This window comes from Macaca nemestrina, chromosome 6 (genome assembly GCF_043159975.1).
Source record: "Macaca nemestrina isolate mMacNem1 chromosome 6, mMacNem.hap1, whole genome shotgun sequence".
Lineage (NCBI taxonomy): Eukaryota > Metazoa > Chordata > Mammalia > Primates > Cercopithecidae > Macaca > Macaca nemestrina.
The window spans coordinates 53197933-53216332 of record NC_092130.1 but is presented as its reverse complement, the minus strand read 5'-3'; the positions used below and the strand labels follow the sequence as shown (position 1 = coordinate 53216332).

The 18400-nt window shown below is 39.8% G+C and overlaps 1 protein-coding gene across 2 annotated transcripts in view; it reads left to right on the top strand.

Annotated features, from left to right (window-relative positions):
- Nucleotides 1-18400, top strand: part of LOC105472457 (multiple EGF like domains 10) — a 394760-nt gene that overhangs the window by 125002 nt on the left and 251358 nt on the right. The window contains exon 1 of one of the 2 annotated variants that reach the window (XM_071098508.1): nucleotides 4477-4500. The exons of the other annotated variant lie outside the window; for it this stretch is intronic. The gene's annotated coding sequence lies outside the window, so the exon portion shown is untranslated. Of the gene's footprint in view, nucleotides 1-4476; nucleotides 4501-18400 lie in introns of those variants that run through there. 2 annotated transcript variants of the gene reach the window in all.

Genomic DNA, 18400 nt, shown 5'->3' with positions numbered 1-18400 from the left:
TCTTAAACATCTACTTTAAAATATCTTTGAACAGAGTAGCAATTGCTAAATACAAATGTTTAGAGATTTTTCTTCTTGCATTAATGTATTGCTGCCCCTGCCAAAAGAGATATTTGTATTTTAGTATTGCTATTCTGTAGACAATGGCTTAGTGCAAGGAAATAAATCTAACAATTGGTCCCATGGGGGATGTTTTGAAACAGAGTTCCCTCATTGTTTACATTATGACACATAGAACATTCATCCATTTGCTCATAAGACTGACCCCATTCTAAAAAGAATCTTTCCTCTAGCTCTCCCATGAGTGTTTATAGAGGGAAAGCAGTGGGGTGGGAATCAGACTCAATATTTATTTTAAAAGGCATTGATTAAAGATCTTCCTGCTAATGCTTGGCATATTGCATCAATGTCAACTGCACCCTTGAACCAATGCATGACTGGTACACTATTTAGCCACAGTCACATTTTGAAGTGTGTGGCTTCTCTATTTAACTGTCTGTGGCATGCAGTAATGTTGAGTTTTGGAGAGGGGACAAAGGGACATGCTACTGTTATATTTTTGTTATTTCTGTTTGGTTGAATATGCCCTGATGAACAAACATATATTTGTCCTGTGCCAATATCTTTGTAGGGGGGAAAATGGCATTTCACTAGCTGGACAGTATCATCCTACTTTAGAATTGAGGAAATTTGATGTTTAACTTGGGTGAACTAATGCCAGGAAAGGCATTTTGGAGGAAGAAAAGTTGCTGACTGGTGAAACTGGCAATACCTGGTATTGTCCGATTGAAAGTGGACCAGAAGACTAACTGTGAAAACCAGGGAATGCACCTGGATCTTTGATCAAAACAAGGAAGTGGCATAGTGAAAAATCTAAATAAATAAATAAATCTAAATCTCATGTTGAAATGTAATCTCTAATGTTGAAGGTGGGGCCTGGTGGGAGGTGATTGGGTCATGGGGGCAGATCCCTTGTGGCTTGGTGCTGTCCTCGTGACAGTGAGTTCTCTCAAGATCTGGTTATTTAAAAGTGTGTGGCACCTTCTACACTCTCTCTTGCCCCTGCTCTGGCCATGCAATGTGCCTGTTCCCTCTTCACCTTCTGCCATAAGTACAAACTCCCTGAGGCTGTCAAGAAGCTGAGCAGATGCCAGCACCATGCTTGTACAGCCTGCAGAACCATGAACCAATTAAACTTCTTTTCTTACAAATTACCCAGCCTCAGGTATTTCTTTATGTCAATGCAGAGAACGGCCTAACACAAGTAGGAACTAGAGTGCCTTCAGGAAAGAATTTTTATTTGAGTATTCTTTTTGTATGCTAGGCAGTTTGCTTATGGCATCTCATGGGTTGGAGCAGCCACAGCAAAGCAGGGTCAGAGGTCCAGGCAAGGTGTTAGGAGGCAAATGGCAGGCACAAGTCAGCTCCTACCTCATACAAAAAGCTGCAGGTGTGTTTACTGCAGGTGTCTGAGTCTTAGCTGGGATCAGCAGGTGGAAACTGAGAGGGCAGCAAGCAGTTAAATATGGCTTCCCTGGAGGGTTCAGGTTCAGAGCTCAAGGTCAATCTTACTATCATTCCTAGCACATCCAGCAAGCTCCAAGAAGGATTCAAGATAAATGATGCCAAAAGTATGGCAGCATGAGTAAGGCAGCAGTATTTTAGCTGTTGCTTCAGCATGGGCAGCCTGATGAGTGCTTGGTGGGTAGTGGTAGGAGGTGAGGCTAAAAGACAGGTAGCACAAATGGAGAATTTTTACCTACTGAGGAATTTGGAGGTATTCTGTGGGAATGTGGAAAATTAGAAAGCTGGAGAGGATTAATTTGGAAGACGAGGAGGCCCATTGAAAGGCTATGGCAATAAAGACAAAAGGCCAACATACACATTGCAGTGTTATTTACAGGGCCAAAACACTGAAACAAGCTAAATAGCAACCAATAGAAATGAAGCCATGCCGTCGTGAAAAACAATAAAGTAGCTCTCTATATACTACTGTTATTAAGTATTCTCCAGGATATGTTAAGTGAAAAGAGTCAGATGCAGAACAGTGTGTATACAATTTTAAATGTTGAATGAAATAATGAAAAAATAAAAATATATGTTTGCATATGCATAGAAACTAGTATGAGGGTTAGCTGTGGCCAGGGGGCAGGAACTTGGAATAGGAAAGGGGCTTATACTGTAGCCTTTTGTATTATTTGAATTTTTTTCCATGTTCAAGAATTGCAATTTAAAAAAATGTATTTAAATGTCTTATCAAATAGCTTCTGAGAGAGCAGTTTTGGAACTCAGTCATTTCAAGATACGGGTTTCTCTGAAATCGAATCTCTTAATTGCAGCTATTGAAGTTTCCCATTTAGTGTACAGCAACTTGAACCATTGTCTTGTTGGCTATAGCACTCTGCTCTATCCCCCAAATATTTTCTGGCACAGGTGGGTGATGATTCTGAAAATGGGAAATTAGAGGAGCAAATTGGGATAATGGAGTATTCTTGGAAGCCTTCCCTTGTTAGCTGAGAATCTCTGCCATGACATAGAATTATGCCTTTTCTCTCCCTTAGCCACACAAGCCAGTTGTATGGAGATAAGAATAGGTAATAAATTTTAGATGGCACCATGTTCTGGATGCCAATATTTGATGAATAATACAAATTTTATTTAAAAACAGTTGTTATAACAACTGCAGTGAACATTAAGATCTTATGTTGACACGGAAAAAAGGGTACTCTCACCACCTTCCCAGCATACCCCTTCAAGCCATGATTAGTTCTTTGGTGCTTTTCAAATTTTTAACTTCTGGATACAATGTGTAAATATAAAACCAAGCTGAGATCTCACTCTCAGTGGGTTATTCATGAGACTGCTTTTGGCCAAGATACTTCCGTTTTCTCATGTTGTTTTAAGGCTTTGAAAAAAATCCTACAACTCTGTGGTGTAGATTTTCTGGTCTCCCTGAAGCACCCAGAATTGTTTTTTTGTTTCTCCATTTGAATCCAGGGAAACAAGTCTTTTTTTCTTAATATAGTTTTATTCACACATCATTAAGCTGATTTACTATATTATGTACCACTGTAGTCTTAGCAATCATGGCTTTCTCTCATCCAGAGAATAAAACAATCATTCAGAGCCTACTATAATAATGGGATTTTGCCCAATTCTGAAAGTACATACCCCTGGGGTTTTGCTAAAATCCCTGATTTTATTAAAGTTCACAAGGGGAGGGTATGGATGGATAGAAATTAAGTAAATTATAAATGCAACAAATGAAATGCTAAACTGTAAAGTGGGAGTGTGTGGCCCCTAGGGCTTGATTGGTGTCTTAGTCTGTTTTTTGTTGCTTCCAACAGAATACCTGAAATTGGGTAATTTATAAAGATAGTTATGCAGGTTTAATCCAAGGTCCAGGGCTGCATCTGGTAAGGGCCTTCTTGCTGGTGGGGACTCAGGATAGTCTCAAGATGGCACAGGGAATCACATGGTGAGACAGTTGAATGTGATGGCTCAGGTCTCTCTTCCTCTTCTTGTAAAGCCACCAGTATCACTCCCATTATAACCCATTATTAATACATTAAGCAATGAATGAATTCATACAATCCATTCACCTCTTAAAGACCCCGCCTTTCAATACTTGGCACATTGGAGATTAAGTTTCAACATGAATTTTGGAGGGGATATTTAAACCATAGCGATCGGATAATGTAAAACATTTCTGAAGAGCAGTGTTTTTACCTGGGTTTCATCTTTCCTTATTTTACTTTGAAAAATGCATTTTGTTGGATTGTTTTGCTCTGTGTTTTGGAACTCCCTGATTCTACATTTGCTGTTTTAAAACATACACACACACACACACACACACACACACACACACACACACACACAATATTTGTTTCCTTCTGTAAATGCTAGACTTTTAAATATTCTATGATTATCTCTGACACAACAAAGAGAAAAAGATCAAAAGTGATTCTCCACAATTGTTTGGCACTCAGAGGCAGGATTACACACGATGATGAGCCAGGAACACGTGGCACAGTTTAGAGATTAGTAAACAAGAGGCCATTATTGCCTACGGTGAACAACCACCTGGAAGTTGAGACAGTGGTATGTCCTAATCAGAAAAACAAATGACCAGCTGCAAGGTTAAAAGCTCATCATTCAAGCAGTGTCCTTCAAATGTTTGAAAGCATCTGGAAAAACTGACATTGACATTAACTACAAACTCATTTGCCAGGCTTGGCAGCATTTCTCCACTTGACACCTCCCTAATCACTCATCTTGTGGGCCCAGAGTGTGCAGGCTATGCTTGTAAAAAGACAAGCAAAAACCGAAAACCAACTGGATTTTACTGAATGGATGCTTGCCCAGTGGCTGCAGAGGCACACTGGAGGGACTGGAACTTTTAGATAGTCTTAGATGCCTTTTTCTTGCTTTTTCAGACCAAGCTATTCTGACTATTCTTGGGCTGGCTTCCTTTGGTTTTTTTCGTTTTTAAGGAACCAGGTAAGAGGAGTTTTTAAATATTCAAAATGAAAATGCAACATGAATACTTCTGTGAATCAACCCCAAGTTTACTTTAAAAGACTTTGTTAGAAATGGCAATATGTGTGATATGCAATATTTTCCAGAGATATCTGCTTCTGAAATGTCCCTTATAAGGTGACTTAACCACAAACTAGAAATATATCGGAGAAAACCTTCACATGTACTGAATAAAAATACCCTGCTGATAAAGATAGGGAATATTCTTCCCTAAGGAGGGGAGCATGTTCAGGGGTCAATATAACTTTATGTTATATTGAACCGTGGAGCTCATCAAACAATGGTGTTAACAGTGGGCCTTAAGATTTTCCCCTATTTAGGTTTCAGTGTCCAAAGTAGAAGGTGGGAACTTTACAAGTACTATTCTCCTCAGCATCAAGGACAGCTTTTTGCACCAAGCATTGTTCAGCAATTCCAAAAGACAGTCAGCTCTAATGATCACCTGTGTTTCAGATTTCTTTGAGACTTGCATTATATACCATTTCCAAACTCATGAACTCATCTTGGGGTTATATTTTAGCAAATGTCAAATGGAATTGATAAATGATATGGATGGTTCATATGTGAAAAATTTTAACAGAAAACTCACTAGGAGAAATTACTCCATCAAAAGCCTCCACAGATCACAGAATGAGGCATTCAGCACATGGTAAGGACCCAATAACTTGAAAGTAAATGATAACATTCAGTGACTTGGAATATTATCATCACTGTCAGAATGAATCGAATGTGTGACCAATCAATGCCCGCTTGATACTTTAGAATCAGTTTTTTTCCAGCAGAACAATATTGACTCTTTCCAAAATGGTCAAAATAGTCCCATGGTAGCCTGAGTTTCTGGTCATAAAGTACATCAGATGAGAATTTTTAAGAGCTGAAGAAAAACCAATTTGCAGTTAGGTAAGAACTAGGGAGCCTGGGAGAAATATTTTAATTACTTCATAACTTACCAATTGATATATATCAAAGATAGGGATGAAGCTCAAAGATGGAGGGCTGAGATACCCTTAGAATCCAGAAATCCCTTAAAATACTTCCTTTTGATCTAATATTACTCTTTTTTTTTGGATTCAGAAATGTACTTACTTTGATTCAGCTATCTCCTGAAAAAATGATAAGATTGCTCAAGTTCATAGAAAAGCCAAGAGCCTGAGAAGAAAGGATAGATGGATAGAAAAAAAAATAGATGTTCATGCAAGAGACGATAGTTTTATCCTTGATAGTCAGAGAGGCTCAGCTATGGTCCATGAATTTGCTTTATTCTATTTGGATAAAGATATTTTACTTCTTGATGTGAAGATGAAGAGTTTAACTTTTGCTATGGGAACAGGGCAGGTGTCTAGGGGAGTGTTGGGGTGACAAGAAGAACACAAGCAACTGATCTTGTTTTGTTGAAGCTGCTACCAAATGATTTCCCTACAATTTCCTTAGAGACCGATCCCTAGTCTCATCTCAAGGGATAGTAATCCAGATGAGTCCAGAGGCCCACGTTCTCCAGAAAGTGGAGTGGAATGAATGCCATTTGATCCTGAAAGCCAGGCTTAGCTTGTTTTGTGAGTGACAGATGGGGACTGACTCTTGTTCAAGTTCAATAACAACCCTGTAACTGGTGGACATGGTGACAGAATAGTTGACCTAATTTAAAAGGTTGCATTATCCAGACTTGAAAATGCTGAGTAATTTAGAACAAATCAGTGGAATGACCAGCCCCTTGTCATTATGGATAATGAAACTATGGAACTTGTTATCCCAAGAGAAAAGAAATTGAAACTATACAGGCTTTTTAGAAAGCTGTAGATAAATTCATAATGACAGAGCTAAATGTGTTAGTAAGGGGAACTAAGATACTTGAGGATATGCCTTTTGCCTCTCTAACATAGGGGGTGCCAATCTTTTCTCTCTATGGGGTCTTTATTGAGGGTGACAATCATTGGGTCATGTTATTCCCTGAGCAGGAGAGTAGGAATAGCCACTTGATCCACTATCTCTGATATCAGGCTGACAGTGTTGCTGCCTGAAAAGTAATGAATTAGACCTGAGGATCAGAGAAGGCTCTCATCCCACAGTCCCCAGTGATCCCACTGCAACCCTTCTTCATAGATGGTAGCTGGGCTGTAGTTTCTCTGGGGCATCTTTCTATGTAGCAGATGCCCTGCAGAATACACAGCCCCTGAGTTTGGTCACTGCCGCCTCTCCCCAGAAGACTTTAACACCGGGTATGACAAGAAGCATCTCTAGCAAGGGCTGATGGAGCTGAGGGTCCTGAGTGAAAGTTGAGTTTGTCATCCAACTCCCTTCTCAGGTGGCGTCTTCTCGTTCACTTTGAACTCCATCAGAGGCATGGAGCCTACCTCCCCTACTCTCCTGTTCAGATGTATAGAACTGAGCTGCAACACAACAATCTGTTCTCCTATTTCCTCAAATGCTAATTTTTAAATTTATAAATTATTTATTTAGATAATTTTAACTTTTATTTTAGATTCAGAGGCTACATGTGCACATTTTTTACATGGGTATATTGTATGATGCTGAGGTTTGGGGTACAACTGATCTTGTCACCCAGGTAGTGAGTGAGTATAGTACCCAATAGTTAATTTTTCAAGCCTTTTCCCCCTCCCTCCCTCCATCCTCTAGTAGTCCCCAGTGTCAATTGTTGCCACTTTTTTTCCATGAGTACCCAGTGTTAAGCTTTCACTTATAAGTAAGAACATGTGGGATTTGGTTTTCTGTTCCTGCATTAATTTGCTTAGGATAATGGACTCCAGCTGCATTCATGTTGCTGCAAAGGAATTGGCTTCATTCTTTTTTGTGGCTGATAGTATTCCATGCTGTAGATGTACCACATTTTCTTTGTGCATTCCACCATTGATAAGCACCTAGGTTGATTCCATGTATTTGCTATTCTGAATAGTACTGCAATGAACATGTGAGTGCATGTGTCTTGTGGTAGAATGATTTATTTTCTTTTGAATATACACCCAGTAATGGGATTGCTGGGTCTAATGATAGTTCTGTCTTAAGTTCTTTGGCAGACCCCCAAACTGCTTCTCACAGTGGCTGAACTAATTTACATTCTTACCAACAGTGTATAAGCATTTCCTTTCCTTTTCTCCTCAGCCTTGCCAACATCTGCTGTTTTTTGACCTTTTAATAATAGTTATTCTGACTGGTATGTCATTTCATTGTGGTTTTGATTTGCAATTCTCTGATAATTAGTGATGATGAGCTTTCTTTTCTTTTTCTTTTTTTGAGATGGAGTCTCAATCTGTCACCTAGGCTGGAGTGTAGTGGTGTGATTTCAGCTCACTGCAACCTCTGCCTCCTGGGTTCAAGTGATTCTCCTGCCTCAGCCTCCTGAGTAGCTGGGATTACAGGTGCCCACCACCAGCCCAGCTAATTTTTTCGTATTTTTATAGAGAAGGAGTTTCAACGTGTTGGCCAGGCTGGTCTTGAACTCCTGACCTCAGGTGATCTGGCCTCCCAAAGTGCTGGGATTACAGGTGTGAGCCATTGCACCCAGCTGATGAGCATTTTCTCATATGTTTGTTGGCTGCTTGTATGTCTTCTTTTGAGAAGTGTCTGTTCATGTCCTTTGCCCATTTTATAATGGGGTTATTTGTATTTTGCTTATTGATTTATAAGTTCCTTATAGATTCTGGTTATTAGGCTTTTGTTGGATGCATAGTTTGCAAATATTTTCTCACATTCTGTAGGTTGTCTGTTTGCTCTGTGACAATTTATTTTGCTGTGCAGAAGCTCTTTAATTTAAGAAGTTTAATTAGGTTCCAGTTATCAATTTTTGTGTTTCATTGCTTGCTTTTGGGGACTTAGCCATAAATTATTTTTCAAGGCCAATGTCCCGAATAGGGTTTCCTAGGTTTCCTTCTAGGATTCTTATAGTTTGAGGTATTATATTTAAATACTTAATATATCTTGAGTTAATTTTTGCATATGGGGAAAGGTAAGGGTGAAGTTTCATTCTTCTGCACATAGCTAGCCAGTTATCCCAGCACCATTTGTTGAATAGGGAGTGCTTTCCCCACTGCTTATTTTGGTAGACTTTGTTGAAGATCAAATGATTGTAGGTGTGTGGCTTTATTTCTGGATTCTCTATTCTGTTCCATTGGCCTATGTGTCTGTTTTGGTAACAGTGCTATGCTGTTTTGGTTACTGTAACCCTATAGTATAGTTTGAAGGCAGGTAGCGTGATGCCCCAAGCTTTGTTTTTTTTTGCTTAGGATTGCCTTGGCTATTTGGGCTCTTTTTTAGTTCCATGTGAATTTTAGAATAACCAAACAAGAATTTTAAATGGGCCAGGCATGGTGGCTCACACCTGTAATCCCAGAACTCCGGGAGGCCAAGGTGGGCAGATTACCTGAGGTCAGGAGTTCAAGACCAGCCTGGCCAACATGGTGAAACCCCATCTCTACAAAAAATACAAAAATTAGCTGGGCATGGTGGCTGGGTGCCTGTAGTCCCAGCTACTTGGGGGAGGCTGAGGCAGGAGAATTGCTTGAACCTGGGAGGCAGAGGTTGCAGTGAGCTGAGGTCGCACCACTGCACTCCAGCCTTGGTGACAGAGTGAGACTCCATCTAAAAAAGAAAGAATTTAAAGTGACCAAACATTAACTTCACTGGTAACTTGGGTGTTATGTTGTTTGTTTAGGACTCTGTTCTGGGGACAGTTGGGAGAAATGAGGGACCATAAGAGTCTTCGACCAGGGTTCTGGCATCAGTACTGATAGGAGACCAATGTCAGCAAGCAAAGTCACCCTTGGGCTATGGGTGGCTTCTATTTATTTGAGGGTCTTAATGCTATGGTTTGAATATGGTTTGTTTCCCCCACCAAATCTCATGTTGAAATTTGATCTAGTGTTGGGAGGTGGGGCCTGGTAGGAGGTGTTTGGGTCATGGCGGTGGATCTCTCATGAGTGGCTCAATGTCCTTCTAGGGTTGTAAGTTCTACCTTTTTCAAGACTGGCTCAGTCCTCAGGGGAATGGATTAATTGCCTTAGGAGTGGGTTATTATAGAGCCAGGATGCCCCATAGGTTTGAACATGCCCGCTTTCCCTTGGACCTTCTCTACCATGTTTTGACACAGCTCAAAAGCTCTCACTGGAAGTCAAGCAGATGCTGGCACCATGCTTCTTGTACAGCGGGCAGAACTATGAGCTAAATAATCATCTTTCTTTATAAATCACCCAACCTCAGGTATTCCTTTATAGTGACACAAAGCAGACTAAGACATTTGGGATATTAAAAAAATATTAAAAATTTCAAAACAGGATTCCAAATGTGACAGACAAATCAATGCTTTTAACATCAGAAATCCCACAAAGACTCTGTAAAATCTCATTTGAGGAGGAGCTTAAAAGCTTACATTTGGGGCCCCTTCTAAGAGTGAGACCTGAGCTAACTGGCCTGGCTCTTCCTGTGATCAGCATGGGCAGCCAGACAGTGGAGCTGAGCCTGGGTCTTTTGTGAACACTTAGAAGGGGGAGAAGTGATGATTTGGATCTTTGCTGCAAGGAACAATGCCCTGAAAAATGATATCTTAGACAAGATAGTTTATATCTTCTCACACAAAAGAAACCTGGAGATAAGGCAATCCAAGGCTGGTGTGGCAGCAACAGGGCCAGAAATGGGCACTGGTTTTGCTGTGTTCTGTATGTGGCTTCTATTCTCAAGGTCACCTCACAGTCCAAGAATTCTACCTGGGTCTAGCCATTATATTACCATTCCACGGCAAGATGGAGGAACGTAAGAGAAGGAATGTACCCCCTCCCTTATAAGAAGATTTCCTGAACTTAGCATGCAACACCTTTTCACACAGCTTGTTGGCCAAAACTAGTTATATCCTAAGCTGACTGAGAGGGAAGATGGAAAATATCATCTTTTAGGTAAATAACAATGTATCCTGCTTTAAAAAATTCAGGATTCTTTTATAACAAAGTAGTGGGGAGAGGACTTAGGAGGCAATGAGCAGTAAATGCCACATCCAGAAATCCTTATGTCTGCCTTTTTCACAAGTTCTTGGTCCAATCTCACATTTACTTTCCCTCACTGCCTGGACATCTGACATATCTCTGCTCTAGCTGTGTTTCTCTGTGTTTCTCTCGACCGTTGTTTTCTACTGATCTGATTGCCAGTATATAGATAGAATCTTAGTACACAAAACATGGTAGATTAGAAATGGGATGTTACAATATCACAATTCTTTGTGCCTACTCTCTTAGGGAATTCAACTTCTAGTTTTCTTTGAGGACCCTGACCAAGAGACCTTACCCAGCACCAGTAATTAAAGTGGTTTCACTGTCAAAGAATAAACATATTTTTTTCTGTCTCACTTGCTTTGATGCCTCCTGCAATCAGTGTGCAGTAGATGACATATGTCTCACTGATCCCTGCTTCATTCATGGATATAGTTTATGCTGGCATTAATCACCTCATGCAATTCTGGGACTTCAGAGTCTGCCAACTGGGGCAGTGGGGTGTTGCATTGCATAGCCAATTGGTGTTTCATAATACAATTGTTTTGGTGGAATATCTAGTTCTCCAGGTAAAAGGTCCTTGCACTTCTTAGTCTCTACTGATTTTAATTGGATCAGTTTAACCACATAGATCTGTTTTCATTCCACTATGTTTGCAGACCACCAGGAAATGGAATCAGGAAGAATAAAGTGCCATCTAAGAAGAATGCAGAGTCAGGGCCAGAGGGAGGCTTGCTGAAATGTTGCATTCTCGTTGGAGGGGAGAGAAAGGCTGACTGCCCAAGCATGAATTGCAGAAATGCTGTGTAGGTGGGAGTGACCACTCGGTAGCCAGCTGTCAGGCACACATCTGAGCCTTAGGTCTAGAATGGCCAGGACTCATGCTGGCTGTCATTACAGCCCCAGTCATCCACTTGCTCCACAGTATCATTTCTTTAGTGGGAGTCAGAGGGAGAGGTAGAGTTTTAGTTTTGCTTCTTGGGAATTATACAGCAACTTGAGTATGCTCAGGGGATACTATTTGAATATTATCTGTCAGTGTGATAGGCCAAGAAAATCGAGAATTGGGCTTGGAGAATTATAGTAATCTTGATTTGGGCTTCATCAAGGCTCTTGACAAGTTTACCCATGATATTCTTGAGGATGAGAAAATGTAGCATGTTTGAACCTGACTGAATTAGCATACTCAATAGGTGCTGATTAATAGAGATGGGTATCTAATGGGGGGTCACTAGGCTCTGCCCTTGCTTAATGAAGATATAGAAGATACGCTAATCAATTTTTCAGATAACATGAAATTGGCAGTGATGGCTAATATGCTAGAGAATAGGTAAGAGAATCAGGATCCAAAAACATCTCAGCAATCTGAAAAAAATGTACTGAACCCAACAACAGGAAGGTTACTAGGGAATAAATGTGATATTCTCTCTGGAATCCAAAACGTCAAGTTCACACATATATGGTGAAGAAGAGATGCTTAGGTGCACCTGTTTCACCAGGATTTCAACTGCCATTCATTCATTTTTTTACCCCCAATTTACAGATGAAGAAACAGAAACTCAAAAACATAAGGTGCTACTCTTACGTGGTCTATAGAAGGCACAGTCAGGATTGACTAAGGCTGAAGTTCTTAGCCCCTGCTCCATCACCTGGAGCCAGAACTATCACTTCCTTACTTTTATGAATATTCGTTAATTCCTTTATTCATTGGTCAACAAATATTTTTCAAGCCTTATCTTTGTTTAGTGCTCTAACGATATTTCGGGATTTAATGATGAGTAAGACAGACACAATTCATTTCCTTATGGAAACAATTAAATATTTTTCATTTAACTGTTTCTTAACAATTAAATATTTCTTAATTAAATATTTCTTATTTAATTGTTTCTTAACAATAAAGGGCGACACATACAATGGCAGAATAAAAACGGTATCCTATGTAATGCATCAGAGAATTCAGGGATGTTCACCTTGAGAGAGTGACATTAAGGCTGACATCTGAAGGATAAAGAGGAGTTAATCTACCAGGCAATGGGGAGAGGAAAGAATATTTCAATAAGAAGGAAGAGCATGTGTAAAGACCTGGAGGCAAAAAGACATAAAATACTGAAGGAATGGGAGGAGGTTCACGACAACTCTGGCATAAAGGTTATGGGATATATAATGAGTGATGAAACTGGGGAGGAAGGACTAGGAGGATTGGAGAGGGAGGCCTTGAAGAGTTTTGCAATGCACTTAAAGACACTGGATACTATTTTCATGGGCTGGGAAACCCCAAAAAATTTTAAGCACAGAAGTGACTTAATCAGATTTTCATTTTGGAAGGTTCCTACTGGCTTCACTCTAGATGAGGGCAGGGCAGGACAGGGGCAAAACTAGATGCCTGGTGACCTGTGAGGAGGTATTGCAGGCACTCAGATGAGAGACGCTGGTGGTCTTCACTAGTGAGAGTGCAGATGGAAAGAAGTGGACACACATGAAAATTATACAGTAGAGAAATCAAGGATATGGTGATGGTTTGAATGTGGAGGCAACAGGAGGATTCAAGGGTGACTCTCAGCATTTGCTCTTGAGACAACTGAGTGGATTGTGAAGCCATTTTCTGATTTTGGGGAACAGCAGGAGAGAGGCATATTTGGGATAGCAGGTGATGTATTCAGCTTTGAACATGTTGAGTTTGAGGCAACCAGGGCTTGTCCAAGTGGTTGGTGTCCAGTAGGCAGATGGACATAAAAATCTAGAACCCAAGAGAGAGAGGTGTGGACTGAAGATACAGATTTGGGGAAAAAAATCCCTGACAGCCAATAAAAAGAGTAAATTCAGTCCTTCATCATATTCGTAAAAGTAGGGAAGTGATAGTTCTGGCTCCAGATGATGGAGCAGGGGCTAAGAACTTCAGCCCTAGTCAATCCTGACTGTGCCTCATATGGACCATGTAAAGGTAGCACCTTATGTTTTTGAGTTTTAGTTTCTTCATCTGTAAATTGGGGGTACAAAAACAGCTACTGCATAGTGTTTTTGTAAGAATGAAATAAGATGATAAAAAATAAAGTGCCTAGCAGAGTACCTGGCACACAGTAAGTGCTGAAAAATTAATAAGGATTATTATTGTTGTTGTTGCTATTGTATTTTACTTGTTGTCTGAGTGAATTTACTTTAAGAGGGCCAGGTAGTTAGTGCTTTATTGAGTGGAGGGACTGAAATTTAGTCACATGATGAATGCTGAAAGAGCCTAGGGCTGGTCAGCTTGCTGTGCAGGAGGTCTGACGCAGCATTTTTCAACTACACAAAGGAATTCTAGAAGAAAAAGAAGATACACAGAAATTAACCCTCCAAAGACTGAGCCAGAAAGAACTGATTCCCTGAACAGACCAATAACAAGCTCTAAAATTGAATCAGTAATAAATAGCTTACAACCACCAACACCACCAAAAGCCCAGGACCCGATGGGTTCACAGCTGAATTCTATCAGATGTACAAATAAGAGCTGATACCATTCCTACATAAGCTATTCCAAAAAATTGAGGAGGAGAGACTTCTCCCCAACTCATGCTATGAGGCCAGCATCATCTAGATACCAAAACCTGGCATAGACACAACGAAAAGAGAAAACTTCAGACCAATATCCTTGATGAATATTGATGCAAAAATCCTCAAAAAAAAAAAAAATACTGGCAAACGTGCTCACTTTGGCAGCACATATACTAAAACACTGGCAAATGAAATCCAGCAGCACATCAAAAGCTAATCCATCACGATCGAGTAGGCTTCATCCCTGGGATGGCTCAACATATGAAAATCAATTAATGTGATTCATCACATAAACAGAACTAAAGACAAATACCATATGATTATCTCAATAGATATAAAAAAGGCTTTTGATAAAATTCAACATCTCTTCATGTTAAAAACTCTCAATAAACTAGGTATTAAAGGAACATACCTCAAAATAATAAGAGCCATCTATGACAAACCCACAGCCAACATTATAATGAATGGGCAAAAGCTGGAAGCATTCCCCTTGAAAACTGGCACAAGACAAGGATGCCTTCTCTCCCTACTCCTATTCAACACAGTATTGGAAATCCTAGCCAAAGCAATCAGGCAAGAGAAAGAAATAAAGTGTATTCAAATAGGAAGAGAGGAAGTCAAACTATCTCTGTTTGCAGACAGCATGATTCTATATCTAGAAAACCCCATAGTGTTGACCCAAAAGCTCCTTCAGCTGATAAGCAACTTCAGCAAAGTTACAGGATATAAAATCAATGTACAAAAATCACAAACATTCCTATACACCACCAACAACCAAACTGACAGACAAATCAGAAATCAAAATCCCATTCACAATTGCCACACATAAAAAATAAAATACCTAGGAATATACCTAACCAGGGAGGTCAAGGATCTCTACAATGAGAATAACAAAACACTGCTCAAAAAACTCAGAGAAGGCACAAACGAATGGAAAAAACATACCATGCTCATGGATAGGAAGAATCAGTATCATGGTGGATAGGAAGAATCAGTATCATTTAAAATGGCCATACTGTCCAAAACAATTTACAGATTCAATGCTATTCCTATCAAACTACCAAACATTCATCACAGAACTAGAAAAAATTATTTTAAAATTTATATGGAACCAAAAAAGAGCCCGAATAGCCAAGACAATCCTAAGCAAGAAGAACAAAGCTGGAGGCATCACATTACCCAACTTCAAACTATACTACAAGGCTACAGTGACCAAAACAACAAGGTACTGGTACAAAAACAGGCACACAGACCAATGCAACAGAACAGAGAGCCTAGAAATAAGGCCACACATCTACAACCATCTGATCTTTGACAGAACTGACAAAAACAAGCAATGGGAAAAGATACCCTATTTTATAAATGGTACAGGGATAACTGGGTCTCCATATGCAAAGGATTGAAACTGGACCCCTTCTTCACACCATATACAAAAATCAACTCAAGAAGGATTAAAGACTTAAATGTAAAACCCAAAACTATAAAAGCGTGGAAGACAACCTAGGCAATACCATCCTGGACCTAGAAACAGGCAAAGATTTCATGACAAAGACACTAAAAGCAATCACGACAAAAGCAAAAATTGACAAATGGGACCTAATTAAACTAAAGAGCTTCTGCACAGCAAAAGAAACTATTATCAGAGTGCATAGACAACCTACAGAATGGGAGAAAATATTTGCAAATGATGCATCTGACAAAGGTCTAAAATCATATATAAGGAACTTAAACAAGTGTACAAGAGAAAAACAAACAACCTCATTAAAAACTGGGCAAAGGACATGAAGAGACACTTCTCAAAAGACAACATACATGTGGCCAACAAGCATATAAAAAAAAGCTCAATATCACTGATCATTAGAGAAATGCAAATCAAAACCATAATGGGATACCATCTCACACTAGTCAGAATGGCTATTAATAAAAAGTCAAAAACAAAACCAAAAACAACAGATGCTGGCACTGGCGAGGTTGTGGAGAAAAGGGAACTCTTACACACTTTCAGTGGGAGTGTAAATTAGTTCAGCCATGTGGAAAGTAGTATGGCAATTCCTCAAAGAGCTGAAAGCAGAGCTACCATTTGACCCAGCAAATCCTCCAGGTATTTACCCAGAGGAATATAACACATTTTACCATAAAGACACATGCATGCAAATGTTCATTGCAACACTATTCACAATAGCAAAGATATGGAATCAACATAAATGCCCATCAGTGACAGACTGGACAAGAAAATGTGGTACATATATACCATGGAATATTATGCAGGCATAAAAAAGAATGAGATTATATCTTTTGTGGAAACATGGATGGAGCTGGAGGCTATCATCCTTAGCAAACTAACACAGGAACAGAAAATCAAATACTGCATGTTCTCACTTAATAGTGGGAGCTAAATGATAAGAACTTACGCACACAAAGAAGGAAAATGACAGACACTGGTGCCTATCAGAAGGAGAAGGGTGGGAGGAGGGAGAGGAGCAGAAAAGATAACTATTGGGTGCTGAGCTTAATAACTAGGTGATGTAATAACATGTACAACAAACCCCTGTGACACATGTTTATCTATGTAACAAACCTTCACATATACCTTCAAACCCAAAATTAAAAAAAAGTTAGCCAGGTGTGGTGGGACCCACTTGTAGTCTCAGCTACTTAGGAGCCTGAGGTGGGAGGATTGATTGAACCTACGAGGTTGAGGCTGCAGTGAGCCCTAATTGTGCCATTGCACTCCAGCCTGGGAGGCAGAGTGAGATCCTGTCTCAAAAATAAAAATAAAAAATAAAAAATAAAAATAAAAGGTAGAATTATCCCCATGGGACCCTAGAAGAGGAAGTAGGATGAACCAAAAGGAGTTTCAGAGAAACTGACCTCAGCTAAATATAGTGGGAATCTTCTAATAGCCAAAGTGCCAAAGTTCTTAGGAAAAGATAGTTTTTTTGCCTTTGTTTTTTTCAGAAGTACAGACTTCCTCATCTCTAAATTAAATTGCAGTTAGAAGAGTGATACCTGTTGTTGGAGGTGAGGTTAGATGTGGCCTTGCTAACAGCAGAGTTAGGGCCTAGTTTGAATGAGGTGTTTATTTAGGGCCTGGCATCCTCGGCAAGTTCATTAAAATTGATGAACATTACATTACAACATTCATTCTCACACTTGTTCTCCAACCATAAAAGAGATTATTTTCTTCACTGGGTTGGGCAAGGGGTTACGATTTTTTTATAAGCAACCCCTCCAATAGCCTGTATTGTACAACCCCCCAGCCTCTAAGTACCAAATGCACACAACACGGCGACATGGGTAAAGAGCACAGAACTGTCCGCGAGTGCTGCTGAGAGGTTTAGTTTTCCACTTACCCTCACTCCTGAATGCATCATTATCCCTCACCAGTTGAGATGTCTCCTCCCCTTCAGCCCTTCCTGTAGGGTCCAGCTTCAGGAAAGGCCCCGTGCTAAGTAATAAATAAGAGGTGGGTAGGATTTTAAATCTCACCACCCTAGGTTTATTTTCTGATAGTAAAATGGAAGAAAAATAGAGTGAAACCTTCATGATTTATGGGCTCCCTTCCCTTTGGAGGTTTTCTGGTTGCATCTTTGTGCTATGCTTGACATTTATGATATAAGGTATTAATATCTGCAAAGAAGAGCTGCTGGTGCTAATTATTCAGACCTGCTCTGACAGTGAACTGGTGAGCAGCACTCATATGTCAGATCCCATCTATGCATTAAGTCTTTCACTTAAAACAGGTGGGAATTATGAGGCACTATGGGCCTTAGCTGTATAGATTGTGCAGAAAGTCTATAGGATATATTAGTAAATCAACTATGATAGGGTTGCTGAAAAGCAAGCCAATACCTGTCTGATAAATAGAATCCCCAGGAAAGTCTTTGATTTAGGAAATGTGCCAGAGACATAAAATCATATGAGGGAGGGAAAATGCAAATGATGAAACTAATTTTTCCTACTTCAGAAAGGAAAATGTTTGCCTCTCCTTCCAGTCATTCAGGTTGTCAGATGTGCCTTGTTTCTAGCAGCTATTTGTAATATTAATCATTTTAACAGTATCAAACAGACTGGGTTTTTACACTTGATAAATTTTTGATGTTGAACCTTTGAAAAACGCAGTGATGTGATTTTTTTTTCCTCCAGAGTTTCTCCCCAGAAGCCAGTGTTAATTTGCAGATGCCAACACATGACTAATGGTTTTATCTCAAAAGATTAATCCACATTAAATTAACATAGGACCAAGGCCTCAGGATTGTTTAACCTTTCGTTGTCAGAGATTCCAGGCTTTGTGATTCTGACAGACAGGCTGACAGTTGTCTCCTCATAAGGGATGGTAG